At 40.0% G+C, this 15,802-nt stretch overlaps 1 protein-coding gene across 3 annotated transcripts in view; it reads right to left on the reverse strand.

Moving 5' to 3' along the window:
- Positions 1-15,802, reverse strand: part of KANSL1 (KAT8 regulatory NSL complex subunit 1) — a 163,511-nt gene that overhangs the window by 125,241 nt on the left and 22,468 nt on the right. Inside the window, exon 1 of one of the 3 annotated variants that reach the window (XM_015235176.3) lies at positions 13,046-13,303. The exons of the other annotated variants lie outside the window; for them this stretch is intronic. The gene's annotated coding sequence lies outside the window, so the exon portion shown is untranslated. Of the gene's footprint in view, positions 1-13,045; positions 13,304-15,802 lie in introns of those variants that run through there. 3 annotated transcript variants of the gene reach the window in all.

Below are 15,802 nucleotides of genomic sequence, written 5' to 3' on the forward strand. Positions count from 1 at the left end.
ATTTTGAAAACTTGTGTCCACCACCATGAGCTTGAACATTTCCCCAATAACTAAGCAAATTCTGGTTAGGTTACTGCTGATATTAATGAATGAGAATTTGATATCACATAATGAAATGTGTCAACATTTGGAAGATCTGCATAACTCAGTGAACTACCAAATGACCAATGCTCATTAGAAACTAGAGCATGGGTAAAAGTAAGTGCAAGAAGGCCAATGGATTTTAATGTAACAGAGTATGAAAAGTTCCCTGATACAGTTTAAGATTCCACAGTGCAACTAACCTTCATGAAACCACTAGTTGTCAAGTCTGGGTACAGTGTCAAAGAATATCCACAACTTATCTGAAAAGGTCATTAAAATACTTCTCTCTTTTCCAAACTACACATCTGCATGAGGGCAGATTTTCTTTATATACTCCCCAAACAACATCACAATAGAATGATCACAGAAGCTGATAAGAGAACCCAGCTGTTTTTTTATTAATCCAGACATTAGATTTGCAAAAGTGTAAAATAATGCCACTCACTAATTTTGTTCTGCTAAGAAGCTTTTTTCATAATATGTGTCAATACACTTAGAGGTCAAATCTGTCTATTGCTCTACCTAACTGCCAAAAGTTTCATTCTAAGATTATATTTTAATGTTCATTAAACTGGATTTTCTGGGGATTACAGAATTTTATCCTTATCGACTTTCTGGCAAACAGCACTCCATGTGACCACTGTTTCATGTCCACTTTTCCTGTCTGATTTTAAATTTAAAAATAATTCCTAATACAATATAGCTGTGTTACATTGACAAACCCATGTAAGTTGTTTATTCAGAATACCTTGTCAATTTTATAGCAGGCAAAGCATTTTCTCCCATAAACAAAAATCACTATCTGATCTGTCCCACCAATCAATATCCTCCTTTTGAGTTGGTATCAATACATAGTTGATACTAACAATGCAAGGAGGAATTATCAATGCCAGATGATTAATACAACATGTGAGAGGAGAACCTGTACACTACGACTCGAAAGCACTACAGTAATTCTCAGCAATGGCAGGAAACAGCCTCCCTCTGGGGACCCCAGCAAGGACACAGATGTTACACAGTTTCCCCAAAACTTACTCAGGAAAACCCATGCTCACCCAGCACACATAAAAAGAAGGACATAATTAACATCACACCACAGAAGGTACTCAGTCAACATTCCAAAGTTATTTTAGAATTATTCAGTTCTTAAAAATCCACAACTTAAAGAAAAATCTGCTGGCTCAAATCTCATCTCTTGCAAGATTTCTCTGACCCTCTGAAAGCACATCTGTGAACTTGACATTAATCATATACATCTCAAAGACAAAGTTTATTTTGTTTACATACTCTCCTTGGTCTCAATATCCCCACAGGACGCACTGCAAAGAGTAGTTACTAAAACAATCATCTAAATAAGTAGGGAGGGGGAAAAAGCAACCTCTTCAGAAGAAATGCCATTCTGCACTCTTAAATCTCCCACTCCTTTATCTGTTCATAAACAAAAACAAAAACCCTATACCCCTCTCACTTCACTGACTTGAAAAGCTGTGCTGAGATTCAATATTATCCCCAAAGATACCCACAGATAAGGGGAGCGGGTCCAGATGCACATCGTAGCTCCAAACTTTTTTAAATTATTTAACTATTCTGTTCCCTTAATTTTCTTAGCTGCAAATAACAGAGTCGATCTCAGAGGGCCACTTGATGATTAAATTAAAACTTTCAATTACTTAACCTAGTGCCTGACACAAGCACCCATACTGCACTATTATTATTATTACCTAGACAAAAACAAATATTACTGACATGAAAAAGTATTAAATGAAAGAAGAAAGGTGTTACAAAACAAAACATACTATGACCTCATTTCTGTTCAAAAAAAAAAGTGGTAAGATTCTTTTGTCTTTTATTTTCTGGCTTATGTAATGTCTCCATCATAAACGTGTATTGCTTGTATAATAAAAGAAAAGAAAGCTAGAAGAAAATAGCACAAATTCTTAAAGAACCAAAAAATCTGAATAAAGCAAAATATCACAATAACATTCTTAAATTTAATACAAAAACCAAAATGTTGATTAAAACAATAATTCCCATCCCACTTGAATCCCCAAAACTTCACTACTCAATAATCTGGAGGCAAGAAAGACGATCAAACTTAAGCTGTTCTACAAAAACAGCACAAAGCTTATAATAAATCACCTTTCTCCAAAGAATATAAAGCATTAAAAGCTATAAATTATTAAACCTCGTAACAACCTGGGCAGTATGTTGCAGGCTGGGATTATAATTTCCAATTTACTGGTGAGGATAGTGAAGTTATATGGTATATTCGGAATAAAGAAACCTAAAATATCCCAATTTTTAGTTCATCTAATAAACCACAATCTGACCAAAAAATACAGACAGAGCTAATGTACGTGTTGCCACCGCCATAAATTAAGATTCAGCAGGAAGCCTGAAGAGACAAAAGAAAGGAGCTATCTAATCAAGGTCCTTTAAAAGACTACAAAAAGTTGGGGCTAGTAATTAAGTTTCCCTCCCAGTTCCAAGGAAACATTTTGGGGACTAGAAGATGTCAAGTGGTTTCAGCAGGCAAACACATTTGGTAAAAATTTCCCTGATAGAAATTCACAACGCACTTCAGTATACTGAATACTTTAACAAATAAACATCTTTTTTCCTCCATAACACCTATTAATATCTTGCAGAACACTGTTCTGAAGGATACAAGTTAGAATAAAGTTCAAATATGTGACCTCTAGGGTTCCTTCCCGTGCTTACGATTCTGTATTTATAAACTGCAATATAGGTTTAAGAACAAACTTTCACCTAACACAAGAAGCACTTAGGAAACAAAAATATACTCCTAGAGCAGAGTTTCTTAACCTCAGAACTAGTTACTTGTGTCAATTTTTACTGGGGGGAAGGGGGGGGTCTCTGCTGTGCACTACAGGACATTCAGCAGCATCCCTGGCCTCTACGCCCACCAGACGTCAGCAGCACCTCCTACAAATTTTGACAACCAAAGCTGTCTCTAGACACTCCAAATGTCCCCTAGGCAAAACCTCTCTCTCTCTCTCTCTCACTCACTCACTCACACTCACACACACACACCCCGAATTGAGAAACACTCTCTAGAGATAAACCCCGTATCTACAAATTTCTATACATACATAAATATTTCTATATATATAGATTTCCAGAAAGCATACATATCCGGCCGCTTCAAATACTGCAAGTCAAACTATCTCCACACTTCAAATGAAAACCATGCCTTATCCTCCAGAATACTCTGGCAGCATCCACCTTGCAAAACTGTTGTTCAGCTGCAGAGACCCAAAGGGAAGGGTTTGGTCATTTGGCCAACAACCACAGTTTCACTGAAAACAGAAGCAAAAATCAGATGGGGAAGAAAAGCCTACCCATAATGTGGCTTCTACTAACCTCTTCCCACCATTCCTTCATGACTCTGCACAAAGCAAAGAAAGAAACAGGTGGAGGAAAGATAGGGAAGTGTCTGTAAAGTTATCCAAATTTTAGCTGAAACTTGAAAATTAGCTAAAATTTCATTATGTAAAAGGCTAGGGCAAAGAAGGTAATGTGGCATTCTAGTGACAGGCAATGGCATGGGAAAAGGCAAAACGGTGAGAAAACACAGGACATTCTGGAGGTTAAAAGAAATAATCAATTTGCTTGAAATATAAAAGCATATTTTAACAGAGGAAGCAGTATAGAAAAAGGCAGAAAGGCAGTCTGAAGCCAGATCATTAAATGGACAACCTTGAATAACCAGCCTTTACTCAGACTTAAAGGCACAGAATGTTATTAAAGGTTTTTCAAATGCGGAGTGACGCATGAGAACTGCACTTTAGACAGACCAGTTGGGTAGGATGGATTAAAAGAAAGTAAAAAGTCAAAGATCAATGAAAAGACTACTGAAATAATCCAGACAGGATGCAACAAGAACCTCAACAGGAGTGTCACCACAGTAGAATGGCCAAAGTCTCCTCCAGGCTTTGGAAGAGACTAAGTATACAGAAGGGCCAAACAAGTGACACAAACAGAAAACATAAAGGTTCTTAAAAGATGAGAGAGAAGGCTCTCTTTTCCTTCATAAGTTCAGCTCCTTTATGATAAAATCCTTCCATTTATTTCTCATCAAGATGTTCAGGTCTGGTATGCCTTCTCCATTCGTAACACTACTAACCTAAATCCAGTCCGGGTCCACATCAGCTCATACCTAAATTATCATAACAGCCTCCTGACTGATGCCTCAGTCCTCCAAGCCTTTTTATTACCTCACTTCTCTATTCTAGAATAGCCCGTAGTATCTTTTTCATGAGCCCAAATTCTTCATGATGAAACTCAAAATAATTATCAAAGCAAGTGCACCAGGTGGCATGGACCTTCAACTTTCCCCAGATTCAACTCCACAGTCTTTCCCTATGCTGCTGCCTGTACCTGGAGGATCCAACTACTTTTGAAGCCCAAAACTTAATCAATCCTTCCATATATAGCATCTCCACAAGAACTTTTCCATACTATTCAGATTCACATCACTTTCTTCCTCCTTAAATCGTACACTGCACTTAAAGTCACCACTTAATAAAAATTATCTGAAAGTTTCCTAATTTGTAATTTATTAATTCCATTCCCAAAACAGGCAAAAGTTCTTTAGCATCCTTCTGTGCATGCTCACTAACTTTATCTAGAGCTTGGTACATAGTGGGCACAGTAAGGACTTACTGACAGGGTTAGAATAGTCAAAAAAACTTGGTGAAGTAGGCCTTCAAGTGGTAAGATTTTGCTTAGCAGAGAAAGAAGAGGAAATTCTAATCAAGAGGTGGACACAATCAAAATAATAGGGAAGGATTTGGGAGATGATCCACAGAATTTGGATGAACCAAGAGGTAAATGTGCAGCTTTGCAAAAAGAGAGGAAAAAAGCAGCTATGTAGTGATTTGTGATAAAGTACTGAAAGCTACATTACAGGACACACTGGAAAGTATTTCTTTTCCATGGAAACAAATGCAGGTTTGTTACGGGATACAATAGGAAGTGGGAGGCAAAATTTTCATTATAAAACAAAGGAATAACATGGACCTCACCACCTCAGTCCCCAACACTTTCCTATGCCAACAGGGCAAGGCTTCTTAAGCTTTTTAGTTACTAAGGGAATCATAGCTCTGACGTGAGGATAGATTCTTATGATAGCTGTTCACTCTGCTAAGTGTTTTACACATACACCCTCATTTAATCATCACAATAACATTATAAGACAAGTATGTACTCTTATTCTCATTTTATAGATAAGGAAACATGATACTCAGAAGTTAAGGTGCAACTACTAAGCTGCAGAGGCAGGATTCCAATTCAAATCTCTAACTCTAAAGTCCATGCGTTTAACCACTATATTAGGTAGTATGAGGCTAGATTTAACCTGAAAGGGCCTTAATTGCTGGACACTAGGATTCTGAATTTTAGTCTTTAGAGGAAAGTCAACAAGGAACAATCTCCAATAAACAGTTTATTAAAATGCCTACAGCATTCAAAGCCCCATATCAGCTGTCTAGAAGGATGACATGGACCAGTGAAGACAGACACACTGTGTGATCAGGGAATCCTGGGGGACATTAGGAGGCCCTCACACAAGCTGAGAGTGGGGAAAAACAACTAAGTTAAAACCTAGAGAATAAAAAGGGTTCAGCATTGCCCACACAGCTACTTCCTAAACTCATTCCCTGGCCCCAACACCAAATCCACGATCAAGTCCTGCCCCTCAACATTCCCTATGTGAATGAATTCTGATCCCAATCACTGATTTACCATCTACCAGATCTTACTTAAATGTATACTAATACTAGACATGAATAACAGAAGACTACAGGAGTTCATGGTCTAACGCTGGAGATGCTATGAACTATATAGCAGTGTCATCAATGGCAAAGATAAGAATATAATATGTGGGATCTAAAAAAAAGACAAATGAACTTATTTACAAAACAGAAAAAGACTCACAGACATAGAAAACAAACTTTCGGTTACCAACGGGGTAGGGAGGGGGATAAATTGGGAGTTAGAGATTTGCAGATACTAACTAACTACTACATATAAAATAGATAAACAGTAAGTTTATACTATATAGCACAGGGAACTATATTCAGTATCTTGTAGTAACTTATGGTGAGAAAGAATATGAAAACAAATATATGTATGTTCATGTAATGACTAAAGCACTGTGCTGTACACCAGAAACTGACATAACATTGTAAACTGACTATACGTCAATAAAAAATTTTTTAAAAAAAGAAAGAAAAAAGAATACAGAAATTAGGGGTTAAGGTAAGCCCAGATGATAAACCACTGTGTTTTGCCTGAAGGGATCAAGGAATGCTTCCAGAAAGAGATGACATTCTGACTAAATTGTGAAGTTTAAATAGGGAGTGTTCAATTGGTAGAATGACAGACACAGTCATTCCATCCTTAATACCACTGCCTTAGTTCAGAACCTCTTATGTATTACAGTAATCCAGGCAGTAATAATCTCCCAACTGTTCTTTCTTCCTGTCTCAGCAAGCCTTCAATCTAGTGTCCACTACCAAAATGATTACTAGGAAAGGAGGAAAAGAGGGAAGAAGGGAGGGAAAATAAATCTGATCGTGTTATGCTCCTGCTTAAAATCCTTCAGTGACTCTAGGGTAAGGATGAACCCAAACTCCCACGCAGCATATAACTGCCTGCCTTTAACACTCAGCCTCATCTCTAACCTGTCTCCACTCTAACCACTTGAATCTTATAGTTCCAGGCTCCACCATGCCCTTGCACCTTTGCTTTTCATGTTCTAGCTGCAAGATTACATGTTTAAAGTACTCCCCATTCATTCCAGGTTGAGTTAAGTGTCCCTCCCTTCCTAGGGTCTTACCTGCACTCCCATGACAGATACCCTGGTTAACAGCTCATATTGAAATATAAACTCCCAATTCTGTCACTCCTCCATCCCTACTCTAGATTGTGTATTTCTTAAAAGGAGAGTTATGTTTGTTTTATCTCTGTCCCCTACATGTAGCACTGTGCCTGGCAGACAGTGGACCAAAACATGTTAGTTAACCTAAGTATTCTAAGTTGAATATATTAGATAGATACCCATTATGAAGTTAATGGGGATGTCTGATTATAAAGTGGAAACAATCCAACAAGAAGCAAGAATCACCTGAATCTAGAACAGACTTTATCTATTTCAAGTTTCAGTCATTTACACTGCCAAGCACATGCAAACTTTTTAACTATACTTTTTAAACTATTACATTTGGCTATATAAGCTTTTTGAAGGCAAAACTATCAAAATTTTAAATGTCACTACTCAGAACTTTTACTTAATAACTGTACTTCTTCTAGGAGCCTATCCAATAGGAATATTCTCATAGACACATGCACGGTTCTTTCACTGGAGAATTTTAATGCAAAAAAACCATCCCTAAATTAAAAAGGCACAGTAGGATATTATGCAACTATTTTTAAAAAGAACTGTTTATGTTGATGTGAAAAATCTCTAATAGATAACTAAGTGAAAAATAAGATCTTGTAACAGGTATGATCGCATTTGTGTTTAAAAACATACAAACAAAATTGTTTTGAAGGATAACTATATTAGGATATTTATTTATATTTATCCCACACTTCTACCCTATCACTGAATTCAAGTTTCCTACCAGTCTAACTCACAAAAGACAAAGGGAAAAGGTACTTTTCTCTCATCTTTTTCTAACAAACTCTAATAAATTGTTTCTGAACAATGCTAAAATCGGACACTTCTTGAAGGGTCCAAGCAATTCAAAAGCAAACAGTTTCTTCTTGGAGTGGCGAGGAGGAGGTCTTTGCCCAAATTCCAGGGACCTCACTGAAATCAACCTTACCCTTTTAGAATACTGAATATATGATTTTTAAAAACTAATTTTTCCAATGCCAGGGAAATGTTAAAAGTCAATACCAAAACCCTTCTTTCATTTCCTTGGAAAGCCAAAGGGAAAAGTAGGAGGTAAGTAGTAAATGCAAAAGACAGCAGTCAAAATTTTTTGAAATGAGGGCTTAAGGTCTTCAAACATCCTCAGTTCTCCAGGAAATATATGAACAGTTCAACTTATTAGACCAGTACTTCTGCAAAGCTTCTATGCTAGCAAACATCGGAAGCTAAACTAATTAGCTTTTCGTCTCTATCCCTTCACAACCTCCAGTGGAGGTGCTAATAAGCGCTCACAAAGGCCAAATAGCAAATATCAAGAGAAAGCCTGGATATCAATTTTTAGCAATTTTTGTTTTAAACCCCTAACAACAAAATTGTGATTCATCTTTTTCATTCCCCAACACTTCTCCTCCAACTGAATTTAACCAAGTCTGACCTTAAGCTGCTCCCTTTTTAAAAAGAAATTAAAAGGTGAGGGATTCCATTAAGTTTGATGCCACTCAAGCAACTTTTTCCAAACAAGGGCAGAATCTGCTATACTTAAAATTTAGAGTGAGATCTCATTCAGGATTCCTGGTTCAAGTAACAATAACCGAAGTTTTTTACATTTAGATAAAACTGCAATGAATTTACCTCCTCACTCTCAAAAGCTTAAGGAGAAAGTAAATTTTAAAAATGAGAACTTAGAATTTAGAAAATTCAAAAAAAAAGCAAGTTTACAGTCAACAATAAAATATATACAGCTAATTCTCAGCTAAATAACTCCCTAGTAGGCTAGGGTATTCAAATGTTAAAATCTTATGGGGCTAGCTTAAAATCTTAGAAAAACAAAGCTTGCAGAAGGTAACAGCTATCAAGTGAGGTGCCAGACACCACTACTCAACGGAGAAACAAGAATTTAAAAGTTCTCTACCTTGAAGGTCTCTTGGCATAATGGTTTAAAACCTTTACATACAATCTTTAAGTTTTTCTCTCAGACTATTCAAGTTTGTTTTTCACTCATAAGTATGAATTGTGCTCTCTACTTTGGAGTCAGCTTCCTCACACCTTGCTTCAGCTTTATTCTATCAAAGACAAGAAAAGCTTAACACATAAAGAAAAAAACAAGTATTTCAGTTCTTTTTGGCATCTAGGCTTTTTGGTAAGTCACACTCATTGGCTTATTTTCTCCTATACATGTGACCCTACAGCCTAAAAGACAGGCACATGGCATAATATAGGAAAAACTACATTATGTAGAGACATACTGGTCTCTCCCTTGACCCACAATTCTCTCCACAATCTGCAAGTGACAACCAAGGACACCATTTATTTTCTACTTCTTAAGGCCCTCAAGTGTTGGTGTTCTCTAGCACAGTGGGATACTTGTCTTTTTAAATTCATATTATCTTTTCCAACCATTATTGTGGTTCACTGAGTTTTGATCTTACATTTTAGGGAAAAGGAAGTAGTGATGAAAGAGTTGTTTTGTGTTATGAATTACTATACTCTGGCAGGAATACTTTTGCACAGCTTTTAGTATGTCCAGAGGCTAATATGCAACTTATTATGATAAAAGCTGTAATTTAAACATATATCTTCAGAAGCAATGTCAAGACTCAAAAATTAGTCTTAATACAGATTTCCAAGAAAGAGTTAAAGTCCTATTTTAGGGAAAAGACATGTTCCAAGTACTCTTTGCACTGAAACAGTAGGAAGGCCAGGTGTTTGGGGACACTTTACTGAAACCTACAACAGTCTAACCAATCAAGGCAGAAACTTACTTAAAAAAGAGAAAGAGGGAAAAGAAAAGGTACTTTAAAACTCTAAATAAACCACTCAATAACAAGATATGCTCCGGGGTAATCAACCGAAGACCTCCTTTCCAAACTCAAAGGAGCAGAGAGATGTTGGAAGTGGGGCTAGGGGGAACACCATTAATTTTTTTTTAAATCTCTCTCTCCAGGAAGTCATTTAATTTCTGTGCCTAATGGCCTCATCAAGAAGAAAAAAAAAGCTCCTACCAAACTCCCCAAGGAAGGTGACTAAATTTAAGAGGAATAAACATTACTGTTTAAACATAAGATTTTAAATGACTATTGTTTAGAAAATCCAGTATGGATTAGTATGTTTGGTTGTTTTTTTTCTCTACAACATTTAAAAATTGCTTTTCTAGTACTGTAACAAGGTAACTAAGCTTTACTTCAGAAAGTTCCTAACTAGAACTACTCAATACTAAAATACCTTCTCAAATCAGCATCACCAATCACAATGGCCCTATGTTTACAAATTACATGAGTCAGGTTATATCAAACAGAACAAATCTATAACTTGTTATTCACTTTAAAATACAATTAAAAATCTGTGGTCAACCAATAAAATCCAGAGGATTAACAGTGGTTACAGTGTAGCATGACTAGAAATGAAAGAGTACTGGCAGTGTTTGAAGAAGAAAAAAATGAGTTATCTTCCTTTCTTCTCACCCTGATAAGTTCAAAAGTGAACTAAGGTTCACTCATTTTCTAGCTTCCAGAATTTTCCTCAACAGGATAATGATAAGCCACCTAACAAAGTATGCTCTGCAGGTTTAACTATAGAAATAATATGTGTAGGCAGAAAGAAAATCAGACAAAAATTTAACATTTCACTTTGGTAAACCACAAACGTCAAATGTTAATGTTCTGAACAAAACTTTCAGGAAAAAAGCAGGAATACTTCTAAATACTTCACTTAAATAGATTCATGTAAAAGACCAAAAACTCCACCCCATCGCATGGCTTTATCAACACTTAATTGATCACTCTTCTGTATACAGACATAAATCAGAAATACTTGTTTTTATATATATACTTAAATAAGGCAGTCATCAAAGACAGATCATCTTTGCCTTAATACAGATGTTAAGAGTTTTGTCATGCCTGTGTTACCCTCCAAGTGGTGCACACTTGCGAATTAAAAAATTAACCACCTCAAATCAAGACATCACTAACAAACACATCAAATATGCTAAAGGTCAAAGGAACTGCATACTTTGTTGGATAAACCTAGTGGAAACTGAAATTAGAATTCCATGACTGGGGACAGTTATCCCACATTTCTAATAGATTTTTTAAATTCCCAAGGGATGAGCATTTTTACCTTGCCTTATTTTTAGAACTACACATCACACTGCACATATCACATGACATGATGTAACTGTTAGCAAAGAAAATGGCCCAAAACCATTCAAACTATACATAGTAAAAGGAAATGAATCAATGTATACTTGAGAATTGTTACATTTCATATTTACTTTTTAACTCACAGCAGATCTTCTTTTCAAATTGACTAGTGGCTAGCACCCTACGTAGAAACAACAGAGAAATGTACTTAGTATTTTATAAAATAGGAATTTATCCAATTACTGGGAAAACTGATACGAAGAAGCAGATAATAGAAAAACATTCTTCTAAACCTACAGAATTAATTGCAAAATTCTCGGGATGAAAAATGTAACAGAAACGTAATGAAATACCTTTAGATAGAAAACTATTACTCAAAAGTATTCACTGTTGTTGGGAGAAAAGAAAAATAGTTTTAAATGACAAGCCTGTACACAATTGAAAATTTCTAAATTGGTCAGACAGTACGTTAGAAAAGGAACCCAGTACAGCCTATAGAAGGGGGAAGGGGAAAACACACCCACTTAAGCCCTTGTAAATAGTGGTACTTTCAATGACCCAAAAAGCAAGGGAAATACTGCAAACTATTCTGAAAAATGGAAAACATACCCAATGTTCTACTTTCCATACTTCAAAGTGCTTTAGAGACGAAGTTCAGTAACAATCTATAACTATATCATGATTATGCAAGGCAAAGATTATGTAATTTTATCGTTTATTATAAATGCTCTCCGACTCTAAAACTAAAAAAATACTAAAACGTTCTGATCTCTCCAATTGGGAGGGGGGAGGTTTCTCTGGGCTACAATTTAAAATATAAACACACACCCCAAAACAAACAAAAAAACACAATGATTGCTAGCCACGTGACAAAGGAGATGGCAACACCAGGATTGTGAATGGAAGGGAGGGAGGCGAGGCCGGAGGACTAGAGAGATTTCTCGGAACTTTGGGGACCTCGGGATTCGGGTCTCCCGACCTTCAAGGTACTAAACTCTAGCCCGACAACTTGTGCCGTTAACACTCTTAAGTAGTTTTATTAATAGGTCACGAAAAATGCTCCAGTGACCTCCAGAATAAAGAGGGAGAAAACGGAGGAGGAGTAAAGAGCAATTTAAAGTGGCGCCATCATGTCACCCCTTCTTCCCTAAGGCAATCAATAAGCAATAGTTAAGTAACGTGTTTCTCAAAAAAACCACACTGGGATCCCGACAACGGAAAACAAAAGGATTTTTAAGTAAAACATTGAGGGTAGGGTTGTTTATCATATGGAAAACAATCAAACTATTTGCTGAGACTCAAAAGACCGTCAGCCGGAAAACAGGCCCCCAAACTCACTTAAAAGCAAATAAATGTCTCTTCCTCTTTAGTTAAAAAAAAAAAAAAAAGAAACACGTCCGCCTGAGAGACTAGATCTGAAAACGTAAGTGACCTCAATTTACGGGCAACAAAAATAATAAATAAATGAAACAAATAACATCTCACTAAACAATCTGAGTTATGATACACACCGTGAAACACGCAAGATGTGTGTTTCGAGCAGAGAAAGGCCTTTTGCAGTCAAGAGAAGTTCAAGGCGAGAGCCAGAGTTTGTTTGGGGTCTTTTTATACGGGAATAAATCGTGTTCTTAAGGCCGCATTTTTAAATAGAACGCCAAAGGAAAAGCTGGCGAACGAGGCGGCAGCTGGTGGGGAAGGGCCCCCGCACACCCCCGCCCTTGGGGCGACTCCCAGCCCCGGACCCGCAGCGGGGAAGCCCGGAGAGGCCATTTAAAGTTCCGGGGATTTTTCCTGCCCTGCCCTGCCTTTCTAGTTACAACTAACAAAGAGAGGGAGAAATGGGAGCCACAGGGAGAGCGAGGAGAAGGAGAAAGGGCAGCGGGAGGAGGAGGAGGAGAGGAACAGCAGCAGCAGCACCTACCACGTGATGGAAGAGCGTTGCCCGGGCGGATTCAGCCCCACAAAATGGGCGCAGTTTGCAAACAGCCCCCGGCCTGGGCGCCGAGGGCCGGCGGCGGCGGGCGGGGGCGCGCGGCGGCGGCTCCGGCCCGGGCCCGCCGCTCTCCTCCCCCCCGGCGCCCGGAGCCGCCCTGACTTTCCGGGCGGGGGGGCGAGGCGGAGGGGGAGGGGAAGGCGGCGGCGGCGGCGGGGAGCGGCCGCTTTTTCTTCTCTTTCGGGCCCTTTCTCTGGCCTTCCTCGGCTCCGGCGGGGCCTGGGCACGGCCGGGGACCACAGCCCGGCCGGGAGGACGGGCGGGCGGGGGCAGAGGGTGAAGCCGCCCCCCCGCCCCACACAAACAAGCGCCGCCGTCCGCAGCCCGAGCCCGCACCCCGGCCGCCACCCCCGGACGCCTCTTCACGGCCGGGGAGCGCGCTCCGGCCGCCCCCCGAGCCGCCGCGGCGAGACGAGTCGGCTTCGCTACGGTGCTCGGTTCTCCCGCCGGCTGGGCGAGCGGTGGCGGCGGTGGCGGCGGCACTGGGAAAATGGCGGCCGAGCTTCTTTTCCCTCCCCCCCTTTAATCTGAAGCGGAGGGAGAATGGAGCGAGCGAGCGAGCGGGCGAGCGCCGGGGACACGGGGAGGAGGGACAGCAGCGCCTCCGCCGGCTGCGGCTGCGGCGGCGAAGGGCCGCTCCGCCCCGGCGCGCCGCCAGGGGGCGCCCGCCGCGCCGCCCCCGCGGGCCGCCAGGAGGCGCGGCCGCCGCCGCCTCAGTCATGGCTCCTCGCTGCGGCCGCTGTTTCTGCACCTCCAACTGCGGAGACCGTGGCGCCGGGACCCAGCCGCTTCCAGACGTGCGGCGACGGCACGCGGCACTGCGGCAGGCGGGCACGGACCCTCACTCCTGGCGAGATGAAGCTAACCTGAGGCACTGACGCCGTCACATTCCCTCCTCGCTGGGGTTGGCGGGGCCGCGCGCAGGCTATGAGGGGCAAGGCAGGCTGGCGCCGCGGAGCAAGAGGACGTGAGCGAGGAACTGTTTGCACTGTGTAGTAAACAGGCTTATGCCGTCGGTGCCACACTATTCCAGGGTTAAACGTGCGCTGAATCAGGTGGGGAGCTCCCTGACCAGTGAAGTGCTTTCTGCCGCCCTTTGTCCTAGCAGCCTGCCTCCGTACACTGCAGCACGCCTGGGCACTAGCCCCACCGCCGCGCTCCGCAGCCGCCAGGGTGGAAAAAAAAAAAAAAAAAGAAAAAGGCGCACGTCGTCCTTGCGCAGGCGCGGGCCAGGGCCCGCGCCGGGCCAGCCCGGGAAGGGCCAGCCGGGAGCAAGAGGGGAAGCGATGGCCCACCAGCGCCTGGCCCGCTGGGAACTGTAGTTTTCGTTAAGAAGCACGCGTCTTGTTTTGAGTGTCATGGCTTGGCAGATCCGCCAAAGCAGGCAAGTGGCATTACACAATGAGTATTTATGCTTCCTGTCGCCACCAAAAGGAAGTTCACTGCTATGCTAAAAGTTTAACAAAGAACTCCATAGAGAAAACCAAATCTCACAAAAAAAGCAAACTTCTACTTTCCTACCAGAGTTGGTTTAAAGTGGTGGCACTTTATCATTTCTCATGACCAGTTTGTCAGTACAGTATTTTATTTCTTTCTCAAAACAGGGGCCTAAAATCATGGAACTTTTTCTAGATTAAAAAATTCAGCAATATAATACAAAGTGTCACATTTACGCAAATTATAATTCCACCATCCTTTGAAACTAAAGAGAAAGCTGCCAAAAGATGAATTCAGTGCTTAGATATTTTAAAAAGGAACTCTGGGATTCATCAAAATATTACTTTAAATGACAGAAAGAAAAAAATGTTTCCAACAATTAAATCATCATATTCAGCAGAGATGGTATGCTCTAGTACCAAAAAGGAAGATGAGAAATGCTCAATACTGTTTTGTGGCTTACCAGAACCAATATCCGGTCGTATGCATCACTTCAGTTAGTCAAAAAAAACCCTTACAGTTTAGTCCTCCCACAAAGTTACACCAATTCACCAGCTCCTACAACATCTACACCTAAATTTCCATGAGTTTCCATTTGTACTCTTAAAATCACACTCTCAATCATAGTCATGGTTCTCAAATATCAAAAGAAAGCAGCCAAGAAAGTCACAAAGTCAAACTACACAAAGAATAAACGAATACATGTATACCTATTTGTATGCACCTCCAAAAGAGATCCTAGTCTTGGCTTTTTACTTTATAATCCTGGGAAGGAAAATCTAGTTGATTAAAAAATGCATACACACATATCTCTACATAAATGGTAAATGCACAAAATACAGCAAGGTGTTAAAAACACAATGCCAAGACCAATAGATGGCGAACTAGAGCCCTAATTTGAGGACTGAAATCTAAATGTGCAGAATGAAAAATACCAAATAAGGCAAAGCCCTTTGCAGTGTACACTTGAATATTATGTTCAAAGACATCCACCACAAAATAATTAATTTTACTACTGCTTCTATTCTGAAAACTCAACTGCCAGATTTAATTAGACCCCCAAATAATCAAGTTTATTAAAATGTATTTTTTCAATGATTAGGGAAAAGGTGGAAATGCTCACTTTAAAACATGCATTTGGGGTAAAAATAAATTCCAACTTGCCCTTTCTCTCATTGCTTGGCCCAAGAGTGGGGAGTTCACAGTGTTTATGGCACTTAAAATCAGTCAATTTGTTTTACATTCTTA

This window comes from Vicugna pacos, chromosome 16 (assembly GCF_048564905.1).
Source record: "Vicugna pacos chromosome 16, VicPac4, whole genome shotgun sequence".
Lineage (NCBI taxonomy): Eukaryota > Metazoa > Chordata > Mammalia > Artiodactyla > Camelidae > Vicugna > Vicugna pacos.